Raw genomic sequence first — 26,842 nt, forward strand, 5'->3', positions numbered from 1 at the left:
TTGTAAACACAGAAGCAGTGTCCTATTCAGCTTGGCATTACCCTGGTACAGTATCTGGCACAGAGCATATTGATTGAATGAATGAATGAATGAATGGTATATGAATAAATACATTAAAAATTAAATTACTTTTTAAGGCAAATGTTAACACAATGAGAAATTATTCTGCAAAGCGCAAAGTAGTAAATAAGTTTTATACAATACAACTTATTCAATTTTAGGTAGAATTTTAATTTCAACTAAAAGGCCAGACTGAATTCTTAGATAACCTTAATAATATCTTTTTTTATCCTATTTAACATTATTTTCTTCATATTCAACATGCCATCAGTAGGAAGACTGTTTTAAGTCCCTACTTCGAGTTCTTTAATCCTCTGACCTGATTGCAATCACTTCAGCAAATTCACCCACACCCTGATTCTGTCATTGCCAAAATTCCCATATGGAAAGGGAGGAGCTCTGTCAGAGGACTTGGCACAAATCCTTATAATAACACTTATCACGTTTTATTGTAATTATCTGTTGACATGTCTTTTTCTCCTTCGAATCAATGCCGCTTTATAATTCACCCACTAAAAGTTTTCAAGATCTCAAAACGCAACATACAATTTTTTAAAGTAAAATTTTCTACTTAAAAAGTTAACTCAAAATAAAGTTCCTTCATGTTTAGAAAATATTTAACAAGGCTTCCATTGTCTAATTTCGTTTCCTGAATACATACATGCCTTTCACTAACGTCTTAAATCAACATTTAAAACCCCAAAATTAATATTCAATGTTTGAAACACACTCAAGCTAAGTTGAGAGGATAGTTTTGAACTAGGAAGCCCTCTGCTTCCAGGTGATGGCAGTGATACTCGGGTTAACATATTTCATTATAAAGGTTAGTCTAAGCAGTTATTACCAAGTTATTAGTTAAAAAACAGTGTCACATAGCTCAGAATTTCATGAGGCACTTTCAAAAAGAAGTCATGGACCTTGGACTGATTTTTAACATATGACAAATTTAAAGTAGCTTCTTTTAGTTCAAGAAAAATATTTAAAGAATAGATAAAATCACCATTTGAATAACAGAGGGCCTTTGGTTCAAATTCATTTTCTTGTGTGTTAAAGTTGCTTATTATTTTGTGTGATATTTGTGTACACATGCTCAGAGACTCCAAATTTTGTTAAAATCCAATCACTAGAAATTCCTCAGAGAAAGAGAAGTGCTAGTATGTTAAAAGTATTTTGGAAGCTCATTCTCTGAAATAGTTGAAATAGTTTCTGGAGTGATCTGTTACTGAGATCCTTAGAAGGCCAAGATTTTTCTGCTTTACATAAATATACCACAAGCAGATGTTCAGAGAATATGCTATGTACCAGCACCACCAGGCATTCAGATTTGTTCTGGCTTATGAGAGGGACAAGATCAGAAACAATATTTGACTCACAACTCTCAGAATTAAGAGAATTAAATAAGAATAAGTAGTTAATTTTTAAAGTAAAACTTGGAAGAAAATATTACATAAATATGACAGTATGTGGCATTAATTGTTTAATTCTGTACCACCTACGTACTATTCTTTATATTAATTCGAAAGCCCATTCTTTCAATTCGTTACTCCCCAAAATTATTTTCAAAAAATAATTCCGGGCTATGACATTCAGAAGGTTAATTTTAACGACAAATACAATCATAGAAGCAAGAGGTTCACAAACAAGTTAAAGACCAAATGTAGAGAAGGACTATTCTGACAAAAAAAATTCCAGCCATATTGGCAATAGCTCAGTGACAGCGGTTACTCCTGCAGTCTACTGTGGAATGCAGAGTTGCTGGAAAATGACTGACATATTTCATCAAAGCTTCTCAGCTGCCTTAGCCAACTGTCGCTGGTAAATGACTTAATCTTTGCTAAACTTTTATGCAGGAAAAGCAGAGTAGTTGAAATGCACCCACATATAGGACCTGAAACTCTAATGAGCTCATTTGACATTCTGATTGATACAAAATCTACATTGTGTTTTGACTTGTCTGCCACCATTGATATGTGTATTTTCAGTTTGAAAGGTTCAAAAGTGATAGTGATTTTACAATAGAGCCCAATTGCAACTAAGACCGAAAGAATGTGGAAATGAATGAGTTAATTGCCAGTTATTTGTTACAAGGTAAATTTTTAATCACATTTCATATGTATTATTTTTTTTCTTAGTGAAAGTAATTGGTTAGGAGGACAGAGGGACATAAATATTTTATGTAATCTCCTAAAAATAAAGAGTCGTGTGGGTTCTTTCATGAATATGTGTTTATATGTCTTAGGTTGAGGGGATTTATTCATGAATGTTGAAATGCAAGATAATACCAGTTGCAACATCTGCCTAAGTCAACTGTGAATTGGCCATTGCCACCCTAAGACACCCATGACTTTCTTACTAGGCTTTTGGATTGGTTTGTATTTTATGGTAAACCCACACCCCCCAAAAGTGTTAGTGTGGCTGTGAGGTTTTCTGCTTAATGTTGATCTTTTCTACAAACATATATAGCCTTTGTGAGCAGGGATAAGAACCAAAATGAATTCCGTGCACCTCCACCATATTGTACAGCTAAGTCAAGTAAATCCTATTATAACATTTACATATGAGGTGGGCAGAGAGGTCTAGCATCTGCATTCGTGTGCATTCCTCCATTTCCACCACTGCTTGAAAAAGATAAATTGCTATTACCAGGAGAATTAAGAGGAAAATGTTTGGCTTATGTCATCCAAAGCTTCTTTACCAGGGGAAATCGGCCTAAGCTTGTTAGTCACCCAACATACTAAGGCTCTGTGATCTAAGGCAGCAACCTCCAAATTGCATTCTGCCAATCACTGTTTTCTCTTTGTTTTCCCTTCCACCTCTTAAGAAGATATCAGTCCATCTGTTTCTGATTCTTCACAATTAACTCTGCATATTGAGTCGACCTCTCTCTTTTTTTTCCCTCTCTCTCCCTTTCTCTCTCCCTCTCTCTTTCTCTGTCTCTCTCTCTCTCTCTCTCCACCTCCTTCCCTCCTCTCTGAGTATTAAGAACTGATTTTCTGTTAACTAGGAAATTTTATCTTGCAAGCAATCAGAGCTCAAATAAAGACACATACAAGTTTCAGTCAAAACTCTTAATACGTAAAATTTGAAATGCTTCTAAATTTGGCAAAGCGCCTTTGCTTTCTCCAAATTCTTAAGACAGATGAGACACAAAAGTGAGATAAATGATGCCGTCCTGCTATTTCAAATGCCATATTGATATAGTCATTATTCTTGCCAATAAAGCTCACTGTCATCTAATTTTAACCCGTTTCTGTGTTAATTATGCTTAATTTTTGTCATTTCTCTCTTTTTGTTCTGCATTTAATAGAATCTAATTTTGTGAAAAACTGAGTCTTTCAAACAACTTATACACACACACAATGAAATATTAATCAGCCATAAAAAAAGACGGAATCTTGACATTTGGAACAATATAGATGGACCTTGAGGGTATTATGCTAAGTGAAATAAGTCAGACAAAGACAAATATCATGTAATTTCACTCATATGTAGAATTTTAAAAAATGAATGGACAAAAACAAACTCATAAATGCAGACAATAGATTGGACAATAGAAAGGGGTAGGGGGTGGGGGGAGGGTAAAATGGGTAAAGGGACTTAATTGTATAATCATACAGATGGATGGAAACCAAACCTTTGGTGATGAGACTCTGCAATATGTAAAAATATTGAATTATGACATGGATTGCTTTTCGCTGGACTTCCTGTAGCAGGTTAGAGATATGATCCCTATAGCTCCATTTTAGTCCTGCTTCTTCACCAACCCCTTGCTTCCATTTCATGTTTATTTAGGTTTTTCTTTCATTTAATTCTTTTCCATTTAGCCTACAAAATTTCTCTCACCTCTTCCTGACTCAGGAATTCTTAGTTACTCTCTTGGAGTCTTATCGCCCTTATTTCTCACTGTGTTATATACTCTTTTTTTTCATATACATTTGATGTACCACAAATGGTAATCTAATTCCCCCTGGGAAAAGTGTGGTTGTCTCAAAGAACATGCTGTTTAAATAATGGAAAGTTCGTAGTTGATTATTATATTTAATGATAGTTCGGATACTTGTGAAAAATTCTTTCCTCCTCCTTGCAATTAGGTATAGCAATTAGGAAACCTTGTATATCACTCTCCAGTTGTTATCTTTTAAAAGCCCTGTCTTTGACGGCGGCGTAATTGGCTTTTAATTTTATATTGCACAGGTAGAGTACAAAGAGGCAGTTTACCCCTAAGAGATCTGGATGAGCAGATTAAAAAAAAGTTGATAAAGAAATTAAGACCATACTGCCTGTCACCCCGATTGAGTCCTGAGTCTCCTACGGACTGGCAAATAAACAGCTCTAGACCAAATGAGATTGTGCCATTAGCAGTGTTCCTGACTCTACAAATGCATTAATTACCACCTCATTCATAGTCCCATGGCGAAGAATAACTGTTATTGTGATTTACTTTTTCACTTAAATAAAATCCCATACCTCCTGAAAATTGTCATTTTGTTAAAATATTGCCATAGGGTGGGACCCCTACTAAGAAATGTAAGACGTGCAATTCACGCATCCTTGAGAAATGCAAGTTCCTGTGAACTCTGGCAGGTTATAATTACTGACAGGCAGAGTTGGCTGTCAGTTGCTAGTTTGATTTTAGTGGGGTAAAATGCTACACTACCGAGATTTCTTCCTGTGTGGCCTCTAGCAGAAACCCGAAATTCCCCTATTAGACATTTATATGTTTAGGTCAATGATTCTGAAGAGAGTGCAAGGAGGGAGAGATGAAGGCAATGAAGGAAAAGGGGAATATGAGACTCTTCATGCAGTTTAGAAACATACCTAATACTTCATTGTTTGGTTTTACAATTACGGGAAATAAATCTCTTGGTTTTATCTTTCTTAGCTTCGAAAATAAAGTAGAAAAGCACTGAAAGATGCCTGCGTTTTGCAATGTTGAATAAGAATTCAACATTTGCCTTCTTCATGGTCCTTACAGTAAATAGAAATATCTTAGTGGGAATTAGTTTATCCACTTACTTTCTTCAACTGGATCAATCTAGTAGAGCTCTATGACAATTCTGAAAAGTAGCATAACAGGACCAAATTTGCTCATGACTAGAACCTCACGTCAACCTTTCTTTGGTCCCATTGCATCCTGCGGTGCATTACAGTGCCCCGGCAAAGAGTAGTGCAGGTCGTGCTCTGCACACCTCCAGAGAGTGTCATTCATATGTACAGTCATCGTGGTGGCACAGTTCACCAGCAAGCACTGCTCTTCGGCAAGCAACTCCTACAGCAGCCACGTGCTCTCCTCAGAGATCTGAATCTCAGTTGTGCGCGGCCCTCCTCCAAGTGTCTACATCCCGTCCTTGGTCACTTTTCCTTCAGCTGGAGAACTGAAACCACTCTGCAGCTGCTATCTTTGTGTACCTTAGTTTACAGTTCTCTTTTACCGCTGTGGTAGTTGGTCATCATTCACATAGGTATTGTTGTATATATTAACTTTTCCTTTTTCTAGTTCCTGGTGTGGTCTCTGTCTTCTGACTGGACCCTAATGGATATACCTGGCTAAACCCCAGTGCTGGTCAAACCAACTCTGTCTACTCGGCGCCTAAATCTCAAAGCTGAGCAGGCTGAAGAAAAACATTCAATTCTTTTGTCTCACTCTAAATCCATAATCACAGATATCAAGCAACAGTCCTTCATTTGCTGACTGCATTCATTCCCCTCATCTTCTAGACAACACTTTCTCATCTCCCCTCAACCCTCCAACAGCTCTCTCCCAATCCTCACCCTTAGCTCATGACCCTGTTTTTCATGTCACTGGTAAAGTAGAAGCTATTAGAAGAGAATGTCCACACACTTCTGTTTTCATGACTATCAAGTTCCTTGTGTCCACATATACCCAGTTATACTACCTTCCCTTGTTACAATGGATGAACTGTTTTTGTTTCTGTTTAAGACCAAGATCAACACTTGAACACTAGATTGCATCTCCTAGGGCCACTCCAACAATTATCTCTCCATCTTATAGATTCTATTTCTTCCTTTCTCTACAGGATCATTTCTGCCAACATAAAAGCTGTCGTCATATCTCTCACTTTAAAAGACCCCTCTCGTGTTCCCACAGTCTCCCTCAAATTACTACTTAATTTCATCATTCCTCTTTTTATATTCAAACTATTCTAAAATTTGTACATGGTTGGTCTTCTATTCTCTCATTTGACTTCAGTCCAATGAAACAGCTCTGTCAAGGTCGACAGTGGTCCCCACATGTATTGTCCTTTTAACTATACTGAAATATCAGCAATATCTGACTTTGTTTACTAATTCTTCCTCCGTAAAATACCTCCTTCTCTTGTATTCAGGCAAGTTTAATCTCTTAGTTCTCCCCTTACTTGCTGGCTACCATTTTTCAGTCTTCCTTGTTCATTTCTTTTTATCCTGTGACTGAGCTTGAAAAAAAGTAGGAGGCCTCCAAGCTTCCTCAAGCAAGAAGAGATTGCAAAAGTGGCACAGTCCCCAAAGAAGACACTTCAGATATTTTCCTGGAAGTAAATGGACAGAGAATTCTTCCCAGAAAGCAGGACCAGGGTCTAGGAATTTCATTGCTAGAGCATGGCATTTAAGCAATTCCCAGCTAGCAGGATTTATCACTGTATGAACCGGAGGCTCTTTTTGTTTCTTTTCTGATTGGAAGGTTTTAATGTGGTTCTCCTGTCTCCACTTCATGACTGTATATGTGTTTGGTGCAATATAAGTATTCAAACAACTTTTTTTTTTTCAATTTTAAAATCTCAGGAATATATCTATATCTGATTAAAAAAAAAAAAAAACTGCTCATCACCCAGAGATTTGGGGATTTGATCTAATTGCAAAAACTGATGGGGACTTTGGGTTGTCTTTCTTGAGGAGAAAGTCAGTGTCTTTTCTATATGAGAAGTATGTACAGATGTTTGGTGGACAAAGGGGCAGACAGTGACAGAGTAACCAGCTCCTCAGTATAGCCTGTTCCCCTCTTCTCCCACAGTAATAGAACTGGGGCCTGGAACATGACTGGCCAGCTTCAATACATTTCCCAGTCTCCCTCCACTCATATGACAAAGTTAGTGGCAATGGAGTATAAACCACTATTGAGACAGAGCCTTTCAGAGGCTGGGCTTGCCACCTTCATGCATGTTCTTTTTCTCCTTCCTATGAATCTGATGAAACACAGGAATATGGCTTTGACAATGTAGATGAGGACAGCACTTTAAACTTGATAAATAAACAAAACAGAAAAACCTCAGCCCCAGAATGACTGGAAAAAGCAGAAGTGTCGGCCAACCTGAAACTCAGATTATTCTGAAAGAGAAATGAACTGTTATCTTGTGTGAGTCATTATATTGGCAGCGGGGGGAGGGGGGGCGGTGCTCTCTTTGTTATTGTAGATGGCATTACCTTTATATTAGTCTGTTAGGGCTGTCATAACAAAATACCACACATTTGTGGCTTAAAACAAAGAAATTTATTTTCTCACAGTTCTGGATGCTGAAAGTTCAGGATCAAGGTGCCATCAGAGTTGATTTCCAGTGAGGCCTCTCCTCCTGGCTTGCTAATGGCCACCTTCTTGCTGCATTCTCATGTGTCTTTTCCTCTGTGCCCATGAAAAGAGAGGAAGTGGTCTCTAGTGTCACTTCCTCTCCTTATAAAGGCCCTTGTCTATAGAACCCACTCTTATGTCCTCATTTAACCTTAATAATCCCTTTAAAGTCCCAGTGTCCAAATACAGGCACATTGGGACCTAGGGCCTCAACATAGAAATTAAGAGGAACACAATTCATTCCAGAACAACCATAAAGCCTGTTTACCACAGAGTTTTCAGATTGTTTATTTTAAAACTCAGTCAAATTAACTCATTTATCTGGAAACCCTCTGATGGCTTCTAATCTCACTCTAGAAAAGCCAAAACCTTGAAATGCCCTCTCATGAACTGATCCCACCTTACCCCCACGAGCCCCTCTGACCTCATCTTCTCCCATTATATCCCTTGTTCCCTCCACTTCAGCTATAAGACACTCCTTGCTATTCTTCACATATACTCTCACCCCTGTACTCTCTACTCTTCTGTATACTTAATCCCATTTTACCCCAATAGCCACATTGTTGGTTCCCTCAATTAGTTAAAGTCTTTGGTCAAATATTATTTTATTGAAAAATTTTCCATGACTACCATAGTGATTTCCTACTTCCAGTTCTCTTTCTACCACTTACCTCTTTTATTTACATTTATTTATTTATTGTTTCTCTCTTCCCACTAAAATACAGTCTTTATAAGAGAGGGAACTTTATTTTGATCCTCAGGACCTAAAGAAGACCTGGTACATACTAGGTTTAAAATTTGGACACACGAAGTGTTGTTTGAATAAATAAATGAATATTCAAGTGGGAACCCTATAAGGGATAGTTTGAGGGATGCAAGAAAGTCAACAATAGTGAGAGGGTTTATGGCTTAGATGATTGGGTTGATGACGATGATATAGTAAACCAACATAGGGAACACAGTAAGTGAAACAAGACCAGAGATAATGAGTTTAATATTAAGTATAATAGGTTTGAGATGCCAGTAGAAATTTAATTACACTTTGGGTCTAGGATATGAATCTCATCTGGAGAAAAATATGAATAGCATCTCTCTGATTGTATTAGAAGTCCTGGAAGTGGACAATCTTCCTCAGAGAAAGTCTGTCTCACAAAGAAGATCAAGGAAAGGCCTTAAGAAACTCCAACTATTTACTGATATTGGTGTCAGATTAATGGTGTTCCTTGTGTCTAAAAGATCTTTATTATGCACCACATTTATTTTAGATCCAACTCTGACTCTGAAACTTAGATAACTCTCTACAATGTACAACATCTCAGTAAACTAATACCAGGCCCTCAATTTTCATGTTGGCTACAAAGCAAAAAAGAAAAGTATACCACATGAAATGACAGAGTTCCATACGTACATTCTTTCTAGGTCAGCAGCCCATTTCCCAGAGGTGAGTTTTCTATTTTCTGAAGGGCAGAGAAGCAAGAGTAATTGTCTTCCAATTGCTTCCATGAAGCACGGAGCACTAGGGCTTTCAATGAAAAACTTTGCAACTTCTTATTCCAATTATATCTGTGTCTTTAGTCTTTGGAGGGAGCTAGGCTTTGTGATCTCTTCAGTAAAAATGCAGAATTGTGTACTGGACTTTGTGGTCCTCTGGCCATGCAACATCCACTGCCCCTTTGTGGTATCAGTGTCTCTCCCACTTCTTTTGCTTACCTCCCTTCTCCATTCTTCTAGTATGGAGTCCTTGTGTAGTTGATACCACCCTCCAGCACTGTGGATGAGCATGTAACTTAGATTGCACAAAAAGGAAATTCCATTCTCCCAGCCACAGTGTTTTATTTGGGGGTGAGCCTAAGATCCTAGTTGGGCTGATGACAGATAATCCCAAGACTTGTATCGTAAGGTTATTTAGTGAATGGGCTTCTATTTCTCTGTGAGATATGAACCTTGAAGGATGCTGGGCTGTAACTGCAAATTTCCCACTCGCTTCCAAACAGAACTGTGAATGAAGCCAATAAAGAAGGCAGAATGAAGAGATGATGAGAGAATTGGTCCTGATTGCATCATTTTAGCCTCTGGATCAAGACATATCTGAAGTTAGTTCAAGACTGACATTTCCCAAGCCAATAAACATTTATTTCCCCGCTTGAATTGGTTTTTTTTTGTCATTTGTAAATCAAAGAGTCTTAATATAGGGAAGATGGTCGGAGTTATGATACCCATAAGAAGAAAATTCCAGACCACAATCTGCAGATGATTTGAGGGGAAACAAAACCTGTGTGCCATTCTCATAGCCTCATCTGTATCAGAGCTATCCATGAACTCTGACTCTTGCTGGGTTTCAGTTTCTTTAGGGTTAAGTTGATGGAGGAAGTCCATTATCTTCAGGTGCAAAAGGCACTTTAAAATCTGCCTCTAACTGGTAAAGGTGATATTTGTCCAGCTCTCACAATTCCAAGGAGTACACAAGGACACGACCAGGGTTTCCTTAGAGACTGAAAGACGATTTGAATCAGATTGTCTAGCTCTATCCTGCTCCTTAGAATAAGTTACAGCTATGAGCAGTGCCACCGCAATTCCAAAACCTAGATTTATTTAAGTAAACCTAATAAACTTGTCCCTAGGTTTCCTGCTATCCAGCTTAGGGGTTTGATTAGTGTCATAATCAATTTATCAAGAATCTGGGGCCAAAGGGATTTTGATCTCAATATTATCCTCCTTCAGACTCCTCCCATTTAGGCAGAATCTTAACTAAATGTGTTGATTAAATAAGCTGTTACATCTATTATCTTTTTCCACAAATCAATTAATAGTAGGTCAACTGAAACTTTACTATACCCAGATGACAAACTACTGAAAGACATAACTTTTTATTTGTTTGGTTTTGTTTTGTTTTGTTTTGTTTTTAAGAAAACAGGAGCTGGCATTGCCTATATATACCTTGTTCTTTTCATCTTCTGACAAGGATTCCCAAAGGAAAATCCTGTGGGACATTATCTATCCCAGCAGGAAAATAAAAACGCATCCTGCGTTTTAAGTTTATCACTTTTAAAATATTGCTATTATAATGATAAGCTCTTTTGAGATTGACTTTTTTTTTTCCCATGAGTAATCTGATAGTGTTCAAATCAGAAGCAAAACAAAGTCACCTCTGGATTTCCGTTTTTGTGCAATGTACTTCACTGAAAACTGAATACCTCATTAACATGGAAAGAAAAGACCAACAAAGTAGTCTGGCATTTAGCTCCATAACTGGGTGATCCTGGGTAGAGTACAATGGTCTTTATAATACAGGCTGCTCAAACTTCAGTGTGGAATTAGACATGGTCCCAAGCCTGGCCTTAATGTACTGTCAGTGCTTCTTCCTCCACTCTTGCTCTCTAGAAAAATGCATGTTATAATTCAGCCTCCTGTGAAACTATTTTATCTTTAAACTCTCATGACCGATTTGTAATTAAGAGAAGGAATTTCTAGTTGGTATTGGGATGTTCCTAGCCTTCCCCTAGCAAGTGGCATTCAGCAAACTCAAAGTAGTCTTTTTGTACATTCAAGGAATAACTGTTGGAAACCTACAATGGTACAGGCATTCAGTAGCCCTCATACACAAGAAAGAACATCTAGAGTAGTATTATTGACTGCATATTATTTATCACTTATAAAGCCTTCTCTGGTCTGGACATGAGAGAAGTTTGCTTTGTCTTATTTCTATGTGGCCCAGTTACAATATTTTCATGTAAGCTGTGAATGCCAGTGGCATAGGATCTAAGTAGACAATTCAAAGAATAAAAATTGAACAACAAAAAAAATTTAAACCATATATATATGTTCAGCCACACAACTAACAAAAAATCCAAATTTAAACGTTAGATGATATATAACCAAATTTGGTATTCACGGGATAAAGCTTTATACCTTTAGAATTCTTCATAATCACATAATTATTTCTAAATCTTATTCCACGTGGGTTCCATGAGTTCAGTGCATGGATAGAGCATCTTGACATTTCATAATGCTGTCCTTTTTTCAAACAATGGGCCACTAACATGGACCATATTCCTTTTCCTTAATTTTCACATAAATAATAGATTTTCCAAAAGTTTATAGTGACAAAGAGATTCTGAGTCACTCTTTTTCTAAGCCCTACTTACCTGAAAGTCTGCCTTGCCCCTTTATTTTTAGAATCCCTAGCCTGGACTGAACCTCTCACCCTTATTCCTTCATCTTTACCCCCGGACCCTGAATCTCTTTCCTATATCAAAACTCAACTTCCTTCATTTTTTTCCTGCAGTTTTTCACCCTCTTCTTGACTCAAGGCATCCTGAACCACAGATATTTTCCCCTTAATAATAAATCTCTGTTCTGTCCCACCTTTAGAAGAAGAAAAAAAAGAACTGACAGAGACTTTGATATTTCTTGCCTTTCCTTTTTGTCAGCTCAAGAAGGTTCTCTGTGAAGAATGCAATTGTTTAGATATTTATTTTCTCACTATTTTGAATTATGTCACATCCTTTAAAAAGCAGAAACTGCTGCAATCAAGAGTTAAGTAACATTTTTTTCTCTTTTATATTAAATTATAAGATTTTCACAGTAATAATACTCAATGCCAGTGAGGTTATAATGAGTTAGTCTCATTCACACATAACTACTAGGTGTATAAATTGATTAAAAAAAAAAAAATTTGCCGGAGAGCAATATAAAAGAGTATTAAAGTGAAGACAATTCAAAGAATCCATACTTTGGAGCCTACTAATGCCAATTCTAGAAATATGTGCTAGAAATAATTTATGAATTAAGTCTTATGTGTAAGGATGATCCTTGAAGGATTATTTATAATAAGGTATTAAAAAGTGCAAAGATAAGAGAGTAGTTGAATAAATCATGGTATGTTCACATAAAATGTAGCCATTAAAAGTTGTCGGTTTTGTTTTTTATTTTTTTTGAGAAAATTGTAAGGTATGGGAAATGTGTTATTCCTGTTACTGGACTTAAGCTCTCTAAACACATGATTAATTGATAACTAATTTATATTTATACCTCCCAAAGTTCCAGCACAGTGCCTGCCATGTGATACAGGTACAATAAATATTTTTTGAATGATGAATAAATGAATAAATGAACAAATGAATTTTGGCTTGGTAAAATTCCCTCTTTTCCTCTAACGCTTTATGATTCTACATGATCTCTTCTCTTTCAGAGTATACAATTTACATGGGAAGACAAGAAAAACACATACAAAAATAGTGAACAGAAAAAGACTCTACAATAAAATACTACTGACTTCCTTTCAGGTTTCACATGTAAGGATCTTAGAAGTCACCATTCTGTCCTACCAGCAAGTGAAAAGCTGAACAGACCAAGATGTCAACAACTCTTCTTGGACCCGTAAGAGGAGGGGAAGACATAAGTTCTACCGCGGCTCCCAAGACTGGAAAAACTGAAGGAGTCACAGCTTACCAGAGAAAAGACCCCACAGAAACCAGGGTCAGGGTAGCAGAACCTAAACTGTAGTCGACTATTGCAGGAGGCTCATTGCAGACAGCTCTGAGAATGATGATGAAATACTGAATTATGTTTATACTGTGGGCAGACAGGGGGCAAAAAGTCATCCATGTCCTAATGAAAACTCATAAATTTATCTTCCCTGGTGGATAAACAGACCCAACTGTATTAGCTACTAATCTTTGAAGAGTTATATAGTATTAATAATCAAAAGATAACACATTTTTCCAAAGTTGCCATAAACATCTTCCATCCATACTCTTCCTCTCTCCAACAGTTTGAGGAGACTAATATAGCTAAGTAATCCATGAAAACTTTGGTTTTACACCTGCAAACCTACACAAAGTCTTTTTGTTTAGCTGTTGGTCTCGAAACCAAGTTTTCAACAAAGTCCAATCCTTATAAAGTTATCTGGTTAAATATCTTCCAAAATGATGCTTTAGGGAAGAAAATTTTATAGTTAAATCTGCCTATTATAAGGTGAGATTAAAATAAAAGATAGATACTGTATATCTATTTATGTACTATAGCCCTTTGGAGGGTCATAAACTATAATGATTTCCAGTAATTTTGTGTCCACACCCCTAGAACCTATTTTTGTTACTTTGGGGGCAAAATCAACTCCATTGTGAATGAATGGTATGCACTATTCTGATGGGGAAAAAAAAAAATTAAGTGCCATGCTCTTAAAATGTAATGCTTGTCTATAGGATTATCTTTGTACATAAGGTTCACAACATATGTAAAAGGCAGCATATTATTTTCTTAAGCATTTGTTTCAATCAATTTTTTTCTCCCAAATTATTCCCATTTCTTTGAAACAAGGGGCAGGGAGTGAGAAGTAAAATTTAAAAAGAAAATACAACTTTGACAACAGCAAATTAAAAGCTAACAAATGATTAAAGTAGAGATAAAATTCACTATCTATTCTAGCACTCCTGACATTCCTTTGATAGATTGCTATTGGCAATTCTATACATAGCGGCTTGCATTTCCCTTTGACCCCCTCCCCCATTCTCTCTCAATCATTCATTCTGTGTATAACATATACAGCTACATATCTATATCACTGAAAAAGGATCAATCGTTTTTTCCCTATGCTGCTGAGACATACAATATTTATCACAGGTTATAGAAAAGAAAAAAGAAAACCTAAGAATGTTCCCTTCAGCTGTGTTTCTGTTGTGGAACCAGGAGCATCCCAGTCCTCCTCATTTTGCTTATTTGTCAGCTCAGTCCAGAACAATCTGTAGTGCAACAAGGCTGATAAAGTTAGGTACCCAGTGGCCACTGGGAAGAAAAACAGACCTGGTTATTGGTGATCTTCCTCACTATATTAAACACAACTCCCATTAGGCAAACTCCCTTCCATTTCTTTAAACCTCTCAATACCTTGTAAATCAAATATTTATCAACTGAGAACCTCTTTTCTAGCTGTCTGATGTTTCAGCTCTGACAAAGTTGGACACTAGCCAGTTGGTGAAGAAATCTGTGAAAGGAAATCAGCCACAAGAAAAAAGAAAACTCTATTCATTTTTATTTCACAGGAACAAACTGCCAACAACAAACCACCACCACCACCATCCCTTTTTTTTTCTTTTAAACTTGCCCTTGTAAAAATACTTGTCTGGAATGAGCAAGCGCGGCTACTCATTTAGTCAACAAACAATCACTGGACATTCATCAGCCGGGGCCATATGTCTTTGGGTCCTTGTAACCATATATTAAAAAGTCACTGAGTGGCTATTAAGATGGAGATTGTAACTAATACACAACTCATAGAAGTATGTGCATAAGACAAAGAAATTTTAAAAGGTGGATCAGAATCAGTTTGACAAACCATATTCTTAGGAAGAATAGAGAAAGCTGTTTATGGAAAGCTTCTGAAGGAGACAAGCCCTGAACCCTGATTTAAAACAGTAGAAAGAATCCATATGGTAAGTGGGCAGAAAGAGGTGACAAATGTACATGAAGGCACAATTGGCATCTTTCCAGGAAAAGTAATTGCTTCAACAAAATTACCATGTAGATGGACCACATTTAAAATAAATCAGAACCATTTCAGAATTATTCTTTAACAATCGTATAGACCGCAGCCTAAGTTAATACTATCAATGACTAGCTACACAATATTTTCCACTAAGAAACTGAAATGTCATGAATAATCCTGCACTCAGTGTAGTTCCTCACTTATTCAAAAGGACGTACTCAATACACTAAACACAAATCTGATACACAACAGAATGACGAGTGGCAACTTTTAAACATATACAGTCCCAAATCCCACCACTGGAGTTTCTAATCCAGTGGATCCAGAGGGAAAGCAAGGGCATTAAAGCTTTTCAAAAACTCTGTAGGTGATTCTAAATTGCACTAAATTACAAAGTGTGACTTAGCACAGTTTCTTACTGCAATGGAGTTCCAAAAACTGGCTTCAGCTTCTTATATGAACATGTCTATACATTGCTTTGAACGTTGGTTCTTTAACCTACTACACATTTTCCATTTTCATAGTCTTTTTTCTCTTTGAGGAGAAAAATAGTGACAATTCCACTCCCAGATACTACAGCTAATGATTTCTGCATAATCATATTAGTCCCTTCTGCATTACACTAGGAAAGAATGTCTATGTAGACTGAGTGTGCAACACTATTTGCAAAAGCCTAATGACATCACATAACCAAGAATTTTAGGAAAGAATGTTACTGCTTTATATTAGGTATGTGTGTATACATGTGTATATCAAGTGCCTACAGAGCATCAGGCACCTTGCTGGGCCCTGGGCACTTGGCAAACACCAGGCTTTCCTTTATGAATCTTATAGTGTAGCAGAAAAGGCAGAAAATGAATGAGGAAGAACACAGCGCATCATGACTCATATGGTTAGGCGCTGGGAAGAAAATCAATTAGGTACGTGATAGGGGAAGGACAAAGAACCTCTCCAGATAGGAGAGTCAGAGAAGGTCTCTTTAAAGTGGTGACATTTAACATTTAAGCTTTCAGCTAAGACCTGAAGGATACAAAGGTGACGGTCACATAAAGAATGAGAAGGAAAGTGTTTCAGGCATGTGGGAAAACCTGGGGCTGGAAAGAACTTAACCATCTAGAGCCATCTGTAAAATGATGAAATTGTGCTACATGGTTTCAACTGATACTTCCTGCTCTAAAAATCCATAAAGAACAGACTCAAGTAATTAGTGGGTAAGAAGGAAAATGAAAAGCACTGAGCAAAGCATTTTATTCCAAGCTGATAGAATACTAAAGTTAGAAATGGAAAAGATCTGTTTGTCTAATTCCAATTCCACCAACTGGCTTAATGACCCAGAAATGAGGTTACATACCCTTTCGTATTAGTATAACCAGGAACCTCTACTCACAGATCATTTATATGGCATTTCTTGAAAATATCACTTTAAAAGGGAAAGCTTAATGGACAAAAATACATAAATGGATAATGTAAAAAGAAAAGGAATCAATTATTTTCATTAGTCAAGAAGACAGAACAAACTAATGGCTTTTAAGCTATAAGGGAAAACGGGTTAAATAGAGCAGAACCTCACTAATTCTCACTTCGATAATTTCCAAACCCTATAATTTTTAGAAAGAAAACTGGTAGTCAATAAGAATTTAATAGCACAAGGTAGATGGACAACTCTCATGAATTAGTTTCCATTACTCTCCAAAATGCACTACAAGAATGTCTGGTAGGTGGAGTCCCATGTAATATTACTAATAAAGTAAATCCTTTGTCAAAGGTAAAAAGCTAAATATAAATTTGGCTATGGCAGTTTTCTGTCCTTATAGAATTTTCCCTCTCAGTTGACCTCTTACTCTCAAAGTCAATAAATCATCAGAGGTTTTCTATATAGCAGTGTGAATCAAAACTCAGACATTTAAACTCTTCTTTCCACCAGCCAGATAAGGCAAATTCCATAAAATATTGCAGTATATTTATTTTATATTGACACATACATAGAAAGATGAAGACTGTCCTACAATGTCGTCTTTCCTACAAATTTAGAATACAAAAACAAAACAAAACACTACTTTAAAATTAAAAAAATAAGTGAATGCTGTCATGTCTGTTTTAGCATTTATGAGGCTAAACATTTGTCCTCTTAAAAAGTTTACGGCTATGTTTGGGCATGGGGTTATTCAACACTGGATCAGTGGTTCTGTCAGTTCTTTACCACACAACTCATGAATTGCGAACCTTCCACAGACATACCAAAAATTTGTAATCCAAGTGAGAAATACATCTGTTTTAAAATTAAGGATATATCTGTTGTGTGACAGGTAATGACTTGTGAGATGAAATGTCGTGGGGAGGACTACGATTTTCTGTGAGTAAAAAAGCACAAGGATAGCAAAGTAGGTGATGCCAAATAAATGCTATCAGTAATGCTGGCCAATATTTACTGAGTAATCACTATAAATCAGGTGTTCTTAAATGCTTCACTACTTCTCTTAATCTTCACAATAACCCTTAAGGGAGCTATTGTTATCATTCCTATTTTCAAGGCCAGGAAACAGAGACTCATAAAGATTAAGTGATTTTCCAAATTTTAAACAACTAAAGGGAAGAACTGGGATTGGAACCCAGGCAGCCTCACTCTAAAGACTAAGCTCTTAATTTATACACTGTAGTTCAATTTACGAGCACATGGATAATGTTTTTTGTAATATTAAACTCAATCTATTGGTAATCTTTGGTTATCCCAATTCAAACTTTATGCTCCCACATAAAATTCACACCTGGAGGACTCAAATCCTAGGGCTCTTTCCAAACCGAAAAGGGTATATACCTTCTTCCATGACGATCTGACAATGTGGCTCATAGCCCTAAGGTAGAAAGCCCATTTGACACAGAAGAAACAAAAGACCACCTCTTTCAGTCAAAGAGATTGGAGAAAGATTTTGGAAGACAGAAAAGGAAGGCAAATATCAGAGGCCTTTATTATTTTCTTTACCTAATCCTAACTTTCTCATGACCTTGTGGAAGTAGAGGGGATTGGGTGCAGAGAAAGCAGAGAAATCTACAATTAGAAATGTAAGAACCTAAGAACATAGGGGTTTTCACTCTGCCTCCTATTTATGACTCTAGGAAGAGGCTGCTTTATGCATTCATTACCCGTTATCTGCGAGTGGCTACAGTAATATAACCTCAGTGGCACATAGTATCAGTCAGGGAGAAAGCCAGAACTCAGCTCTCCTGCATACCCTCAATCCCCAAAGATGGAGACAGGATTGAGAAATTGGACCGCAAATTTTCCACATGCTCTCGCAGGAAAACTAGGAAATTTGTTGCATCTCAACAAAGCAGAAAAGAATGGATCGTGGGTTCCAATGGTATCACACTTCAGTAGTGGACACTACTAGAACAAGAATAGAAAAAGTTGTACTGCAGTACTCAGTCCCACAAGCAACTCAGAACAACCACCCCTCAGCAGAGACAAGCAAGATGCAAAACATAGTGACCCACAGTCAGGTAAACAATTACCCTCCTTCGTGTACTTCAATGCTATCTTAAAGAAAAGGTATTATGGTTTGTGTCCCCCCCCCCAAAAAAAATTATATGTTGAATATGTCGAGGTACTAACCCCTAGTACCTCAGAATGTGACCTTATTTGGAAAATAATGTCATTGCAGAGATAATTAGTTTAAATGAGGTCATAGTGGACTAGGGTGAACTCCTAATCCAATTTGACTGGTGTACTCATAAAGAAAAAGACAGAGGCATGTAGGGAGAACACCATGTGATGCAGGGGGAGACTGGAGTTATGCAGCTGCAAGCTGAGGAACACCGAAGACTGTTAGCACACCATCGGAAGTTAGGAACAGGAAAGGAAGGTGCCCCCTACAAGTTTCAGACGGAGCACGGCCCTTGCCAATGCCTTGATTTTGGATTTCTGGCCTCCAGAACTGTGGGGCAATACATTTCTGTGGCAGCTAGTAAATAGTGTAATAACGAGGAATATTTTTTCTTAGTTTTTCCAATTTGCTTATTTTAAACAACTTTTTATGTTTTAATTCCTTTAAGTATGTTTTCAGAAATTCTGGTATTACAAAGAGTGTTGACACACAGATATTTGAGAACCTTAGCTCATTTTTCTCTCCTTCAGACACATTGTCAACTAGATTTATTTATTAAACACACATTATGGGTTGGGTACTTCAGATATGAAGTCAAAAAGATGTCTCTCTCCTTAAAGTAAATCTCAAGTGAATCATGGGTTACAGGAAAGTGTGTTAATTATGTGGCAGGATATTATTTTTTAAGTAACTTCTCTAAATTGAAATTAAATTCAGGGAACGAAGAAGAGAGACCATATATAACAAATCTACATAGAGAAGAGAAACCCCAAAGATTTCCTACCTAGCAAGGCGTGGTAGCAGCAGGTTTGCCTAAAGGGGCCATGTAGATGATGGACTAGATTAGTTTCCAAGGATTTTTGCAGTGAAACACTACAAATACCTTAAAACAATAGAAATGTAATCTCTCACAGTTTTGGAGACCAGAAGTCCAGAATTAAGGAGTCTGCAGGGCCATGCTCCCTCTGTTCCTTGTTCTCCCCTAGCTTCTGGTAGTTGCTGGCAGTCCTTTGCATCCTCTGGCTTGTAGACACGTTACTCCAATCTCTTCCTCCATTTTCACATGGCCCTCTTCTCTCTATCTCTTCTGTGTTTTCAAATCTCTCTCTCCTTAGAAGGATGCCAGTCATCAGGGTTAGAGCTCACTCTAATCCAGTATGCTTTCATCTTCACTTGATTATGTCTGCAAAGACTCTATTTCCAAATAAGGTCACATTCATAGGTTCTGAGTATCAGGACTTCAACACACCTTTTAAGGGGAACAATTCAACCCACAACATGAGTGATAGATGTTTGATAGAGGACGTCAAGATTCATTTACTCTCCTATTTGGCCTTACCCCCTGCACAAGCCTTAGCACCATGTGAGGCCCCTGAAACTCAGCTTCGACTCCAGGAAAAGGAGGATAAACCTCAAACTGACCAACCTTAAGTGTCAATCGCCTTGGCAGAATATATAAATTGAACTATAATAAAAAGTTATACTTTTGGCTTTTTTAGGTTGTGACTGAAATTTAGATTCACTTTAATACATTTGAAGAGGTGGATGAAGTAATTTTGGAGCAAAAGAAGAGCAGGGAAACCAGACTGAGGGACAAGGGGCTGTTTGTCAGAAGCAATGGCTTTGAACTAAGAGTAAGAATTAAATAAACAGCAATAAGGGATAAGAAAAATGCAAAGGCATTCCTGGCAGGTAACAATGTGAGCTTAGGCACAGAGGGAAGAAAGAGTATTCAGAGCACTGGAATTCTTTCAGTATGACTGATAGATGAGCTGTATGAGAAATACTAAAAGGAGATAGAGCTAGTGAGGTGGGCTGGGGCCAGGTCATGCATGTCAGAAGGATGGCTCCAGCAGGTAAGTGAAGAAGAGTATGAGAAAGGCACTACTGGAGACAAAGACCAGTTTAGGAGATTATGGCAATAAATCCCACTAAAACGAGGGAGACTTGAATGAAGGCAGCAGTGAAAGCATGGAAAGGAAATATATCTCATAAGAAGGAGAAAGTTAATGTGATCCCAGCGTTTCTTTGCTGGATGACAGAGAGCAGCAGCTTTCAAAAATTTTTTGACCGTGATCCACATAAGAAGCATTTTACATTGAGACCCAGTATACACACATACACACACCATGCATACATACACACCTATGTATAACTGAGATTGAAGTTTCATGAAGCAATATTTAGCTTTACTATATGCAATTTACTATTATATTTTCAGTTCTGATTTGTTTTAAAATCTGGTCACAACCCACTACATTGATTTTACAACCCATTAATGGGTCACAATTTCGCAAGTACTCAGGAAAACACTTACTGAGGAGATGGTGATACTGTCACAAGAGAAATAAATATGGGAGGAGAAGAAATTGCAGAGTGGCAAGGAAGATAAAAAAAAAGAAAGAAAGATCAAATTTTGAGCATGTTGCTTTTGATGTGCTGGGACTAAAGTTTGTCCAGGATGCTTCTGTTCAACTACACATTCGTCTAAAGATCTGACCTTTGGCTCCCAGAGCTGACCTTCCAGGGAAGTCTACCTGAGGGACATGCTGGATCCATAAGAGGCAGCACCATACTTCTCACCTCTATGCCCGGGTACTGCTTTGCTCCATGACCTGTTGTCCCACAAGAGGAAGGAGTAATTTCCCCAGATCCTGTATGTGTTTAAGTAAACACTGGAGAAAAAGTGAAGACAATAAATATTTGATGAACAAATTAAAAAATAAATAAAACCAAAAAAGGATATAAACCCTCATATTTTGAATTGTTTTAAGTTTAGATGCAAATTGTTGACAGATGAATATTGGAGATATAATTTCAAACTTCGTAGTAACGCTTTTACTAGGTAACTGATGCATGTGGCCAAAAAAATCAAGTATATAATCATTTACTTCTGGAGTATATTTCTTTTCATAATATGTATGTTAGTTTTATAAATGACTGCTAAATATAAAGGAGTAGTCACTGAATATTCTGGATCTCAAACAGTTGCATACATATACACCTCTAATTTTCCCTCCTTTATAAGCATATTTTTCCCTACCTCTCTCATTCTACCACTCTGGTGCCTTGATCCTTTCCCACACAAACCTCTATGCAGTCTTGCACTCTGAAAGATTCCCTGTTTTGCCACCAACCACCACTAAGTAAACATCTGTCTCAGGGTATAATTTGTGAAGACGGCTGAAATGTTATCATGGTTTAGACCACCAGAAGGTCTCAATTTCAGTTCCAGTCAGGTACCATGTGGTCTGGTGGTAATTTTCTTGTACCGATTTTCTTTAGCTATCAAAACCACAGGAGCTTGTTGTTCCCTCCACAGTCGATTCCATTTCTCACTTTATGCATCTCATTTACTTTCACAGTATCAGCTGCCATCTAAGCCCAGATGAACCAAGTCTCTACCTTCACCCCATACCTCTTTTCTGAGTTCTAAAACTATTTCTAAACCTATATATTAAGTGTCTCCACATGGGGTACTTTATTTTCAATGTTCCAAACAGAATTCATTTTCACCCCCCTTTCCAATCCATCCCTTTCTAAATCTGCCCCATCTCTTGCATCCTTGATCCTACTCAATTGGAAGAAAGGGCTCTTTTTAAGTGATGGACAGATGGAAAGTCAAAATAACCACTTCCCAGAATTCTACTGCCTTAACAGAAGCTCTTCATCCTCATACAGGGGAGATTTGGAACTTTTATCTAGAGAAGTGGTCTTATCAGACACTTTCAATAGCAGATAATGTGAATGACCTTCAAAAGTGCCTCACTGTGCTTAGTGAAACAAATCCCTACCAAATTCATCTTGATCACTCGCTTTCTGTCCCCTCTTTTTCTGCTTAGTCAATTCCAGCAGGCCAGTAGAATCAAGTGAGAGCTTGTCTAAAATGTGAAAAAATAGTTTCACTGATGACTTCAAATTCCTTTAGCCCAAAAACAGGACTCTAAAAAAAATATTTCATTAACTCAGAAAAAAATCAAATCTGTAATCCCACTGTACTCATCTAAAGAGCAGGTGCCTATTTTTAAGCATCTGTGTTCTCCACAAAACACTTTCTAGGCAGGTACTCAAAGAAAGCTTTTGTGTGAATGTCATGGTTGGATTAGATAAGGTAAATCTAGTCTGTTAATTGGTCTCAAGGCTTTATTCATCTATTTCTTATCACTAAACTTGCTGCTCCTAAGGAGAAAACAGAAAAATTCTCAAGAGCTGGTGAGTAGCTTCATCAGAACTTTTAGCATTCGATCAGAGCCCATGGTAGTCAGCTGCTGGGCAGAACTGCAGAGTGTCAAATTCTGATTTAAGAGTACAAAATTATGCTTGTCTATTTAGCAAGGCAGGGAGTATTTCTTTTTCCCCATCTGTTATGGAATGACTGTTTGTGTTCCCCCCTTCCCCAAATTCATGTTGAAATCCTAACCCCCAATGTGATGGTATTAGGCAGTGGAACCTTTGGCGGGTATTTCAGTCATAAAGGAGGAGTCCTCATGAATGGGATTAGTGCACTTATAGAAGAGACTTCCAGAGAGCTCTCCTGCCTCTTTCACCAAATGAAAACACAGTGAGAAGATGGCTGTTTACAAATCTGGAAACGGGCTCTCATCAGATACCAAATCTGTTGACACCTTGATCTTGACCTTCCCAGGCTCTAGAATTAGGAGAAATAATTTGTTGTTTAAGCCACCCAGTCTATGGAATTTTGTTATAGCTACCTGAACTGAATAAGACATCATCTGAAGATAGCGAGATGGAGTCACATAAATAAAGTGATTTTTTAAGGTCATAATCAATCTGAAAATAATGAATTAATCTCAAATGTCCAACAGTTATTTATTGGAGTAGGCAAAGTAAGTACCAGACTATATTGTTTAACTTTCTAAAATATAAAATGTCTGATGTGGGTTTGATACATAGCAGATGCTCAATACATATTCCAGTCCTTTCCCTCCCCTTCTTCTTTTCTCTATCCTATCCCTTTCCTTCCCTTTCCACTTGTTTCTATTACCACCTTACTGTTCATAACAGGCAGAGAAAACAGGCAAGAGAGTATCTTATGAACCTAATTACTCTACTTTAGCTCAGTAGGTAAGACTGGAAATCATATTTAAGATATAAATGCTTAGAACTCTTAGGCTCTTACTTTTTAAGAAGTGTTGAAGGCTAAGGGAAGGGATGTGATTTCCTGTCCATGTAGCCTTTTATTCATCCTATAGGAGAAAATATTTTTATTTTTCATGTAGGTGCCACTCCCCAAATCTGACGACTCTAAAATCTCTGTTTTTCCTTTAGTAGATGGAGGACAACTGGCCTTGTCAGGTGAGAGGAATGGCTAAATGCTAGTTACAGCTGGAGCAAAATTTGAGATGGGACAAACTTATGTTTTACCATTTCACTTTTCTTCTTATAGTGCCTTTCATATCTGTACCTGACTAATCCTAGGAGTCTCCCCTGCACCCTTTGCTTTGTATGAAATACTGTTCTTTCATCATTATTCTTTAAAACAATCATATTTGTCATGTTGCTACTGTATTACATCAGTATAACATTTTAGTGTCTAACCAGGGTTATAACTGATATTTACCATTCTTAGCCTTCACAGCTCTGAAAAGCAAGTAAAGCAGTTATTGTCCTCATTTTATGTATAGATAAACTGAAGCTCAGGATTTCTTCAAGGTCATCTGGACATGAAGTAAAAAATAATATAAGGCAGCCTTCTTATTGGCCTTAAGTTGAGTTGACAGCATATGAAAAGTTTAATTTAAAATGTCTCAATTGAACTATAGAGAAAAAATGATACCTGATTCAACATGAAAGTTCTATTCTCTTAACATTAACTTTTTCTGGTCTTTTACGGCTGACCTTCATGGTTTATCTATATAGTACTAACAGAATAGAATTTTAAAAATAAACATTTGCTCCAAAAAATAGACTGGCCTATGATATGAGTTAGGTACCTGAATTTGTTTCATTAAAATGTCTTCTCAAGTTTTCACTGAGGCTCATCCCCAGACTCTACTACTTAAAGTTAATGAAGTAGATAAACTAAATTAAATGGTTTTTCAAATGAAATGAAGTAACGTATACATACCCTACCCTTTCTCAATCTCAGCAATCTAGATTGGGTAGTTGGTGTCTAGTAAACTCATAAATTTAATGTACAGATTTTACATTACCCAAATAATGACTAGAAATTACTAGAAAGCAGATTGTTCCTATTTGCGACCTTGGAGCTAAGGGAATATGTATAATCTCTATCCATATATAAATTGATATTTCCCATGCAGCTCCTGTGTGACAGCTCCCATGCAGGCTGTCACCTATAGCATGTAGATATAAAAATGGAAGGAAAGAAAGGAAGGTTGTAGGGAGGGAGGAGAGGAGGAAAGAAGAAAGGAACAGAGGAAAAAGGAAGGAAAAAAAGAAGGGAGGGAGGGAGGGAGGGAGGGAGGGAGGAAGGAAGGAAGGAAGGAAGGAAGGAAGGAAGGAAGGAAGGAAGGAAGGAAGGAAGAAGGAATAGGAAGAAGGAAGAAAGTAAAGAAGGGAGGAAGGAAAGAAGGAAAAACTCTTTAGCTTTATCTAAATATTCAGTATTGAATAAGTCATTTTGAGAACTAGATAGCAGAGTCAAATTGCCTTTTTGAGTCTCGAAATAAATTATCAGCCTGGTACAGACCCGGGCTAAGACAGATATAGCATTTAACTTCACGGGTGGCTATAATTTCTGGATTTGTGAAAGAGTGATTCTTGCTTAGTATATTCCAAAAAGGACACGAAGTTTCTTAAAGGCCCTGTATAAATCAATTCACAATCATACTGAGGTAGTTTGACTGTGACTCCAAAATGTCTGCGTTTCATTTTCTCCCTGTTAGAGATGAAACCACTGACATTCATTTTTTATGGACATTTCCAGCTAAAGACTTTTTTTTTTTTTTTTTTTTTTTGGTAAGTTAAAATTTGAAGAGCATGAAAGAGAAATTATTCTGATTTATGACGACTTCCAATCAGGACCAATTAAGAGAAAATGAACCAGGGAAATTGGAGTGGAGAAGGGAAATAAGATTCTGCAAAATGAAAGTATTTAAACCTAAGTTTTCTTTCACTTGTGATCCCTGGATAGATTCGAGCAAAGGCAGCTTCAAGATCCCAGGGTCCTTGTGCCCCCGGGGCCTCACCTATATCTGGCTTTTTCACCTCTAGGTACAAAACTTTGCCTGGGATTAGTCTACCCATGGGCGAGCCTTTACTCAGGAGTCTATCAGACATACAGAAATACTTGTCTTTTATTACAATATTTGATTATAAAGTGAATTCTATTGTACCATATGCTCTACTTATTCCTGACTTGGTTCCCACCTAAAAACACCTTCTGGTTTCAAGCTGAAAATCCAAGGCCTCATATTCACGCATTTTTAAAAGGTATTCATGTCAACACTGCCCTTAGATGTGAGCATAAGAGGCCTTTGTGCTGGGTCAGTGCTTTTAGGGGGACCCCACAGCACACTGCCTACACCCCACTACACACACACACACACAATTAAAGTTATTAAGGAATGAATGGTACCTCTGTCTCTTGGGATCTGGCACTGGCACAGGACCACTTGTATTCTGAACACCCACCCTCATGACCAACACTGTTAAAACCCCAGAGAAACCCTTGCTCCATATCTTCTATACAAAAGGTGACTTCATTCAATTACTGTAAACGTTTGTGGGTTGTGCCTCTGCTGATGAATGGGCGAAGGAAATTTCAGTGGCAGAGGTACTTAGGAGACAAGACAAATTAATTAACCTGTCAAATCTTTCCTCTGAGGTAGCGTGAACGCCATACATTACTGCATAGCAAAGTATTGTTTTCCAGTAACGCTAAATGTTTACTCGCTTTTCTTTGTGTTTCAATTCATGGTTCCATAAGTACTCACAAATTAGGACAATATATACAACCATTATACATGGTAGCTGAGAAACACTTTATAATCTTAAATAATTCATAGTACTATTACATTTGTGTGTATAATTTATATATATAAATATATATGGTATGTATATGAACATATTATATATAAACATAGTGTATACATACATATAATTATATATACATCAGCATTTCTCAACCCCTGAACTATTTACACTTGG

The 26,842-nt window shown here is 37.2% G+C and overlaps 1 protein-coding gene across 2 annotated transcripts in view; it reads right to left on the reverse strand.

Annotated features, from left to right (window-relative positions):
- DERA (deoxyribose-phosphate aldolase) overlaps positions 1-26,842 on the reverse strand; it is a 201,262-nt gene that overhangs the window by 30,624 nt on the left and 143,796 nt on the right. The window contains exon 10 of one of the 2 annotated variants that reach the window (XM_016140566.2): positions 9,774-21,384. The exons of the other annotated variant lie outside the window; for it this stretch is intronic. The gene's annotated coding sequence lies outside the window, so the exon portion shown is untranslated. Of the gene's footprint in view, positions 1-9,773; positions 21,385-26,842 lie in introns of those variants that run through there. 2 annotated transcript variants of the gene reach the window in all.

Source organism: Rousettus aegyptiacus, unplaced genomic scaffold, assembly GCF_014176215.1.
Source record: "Rousettus aegyptiacus isolate mRouAeg1 unplaced genomic scaffold, mRouAeg1.p scaffold_m13_p_2, whole genome shotgun sequence".
Taxonomy (NCBI): domain Eukaryota; kingdom Metazoa; phylum Chordata; class Mammalia; order Chiroptera; family Pteropodidae; genus Rousettus; species Rousettus aegyptiacus.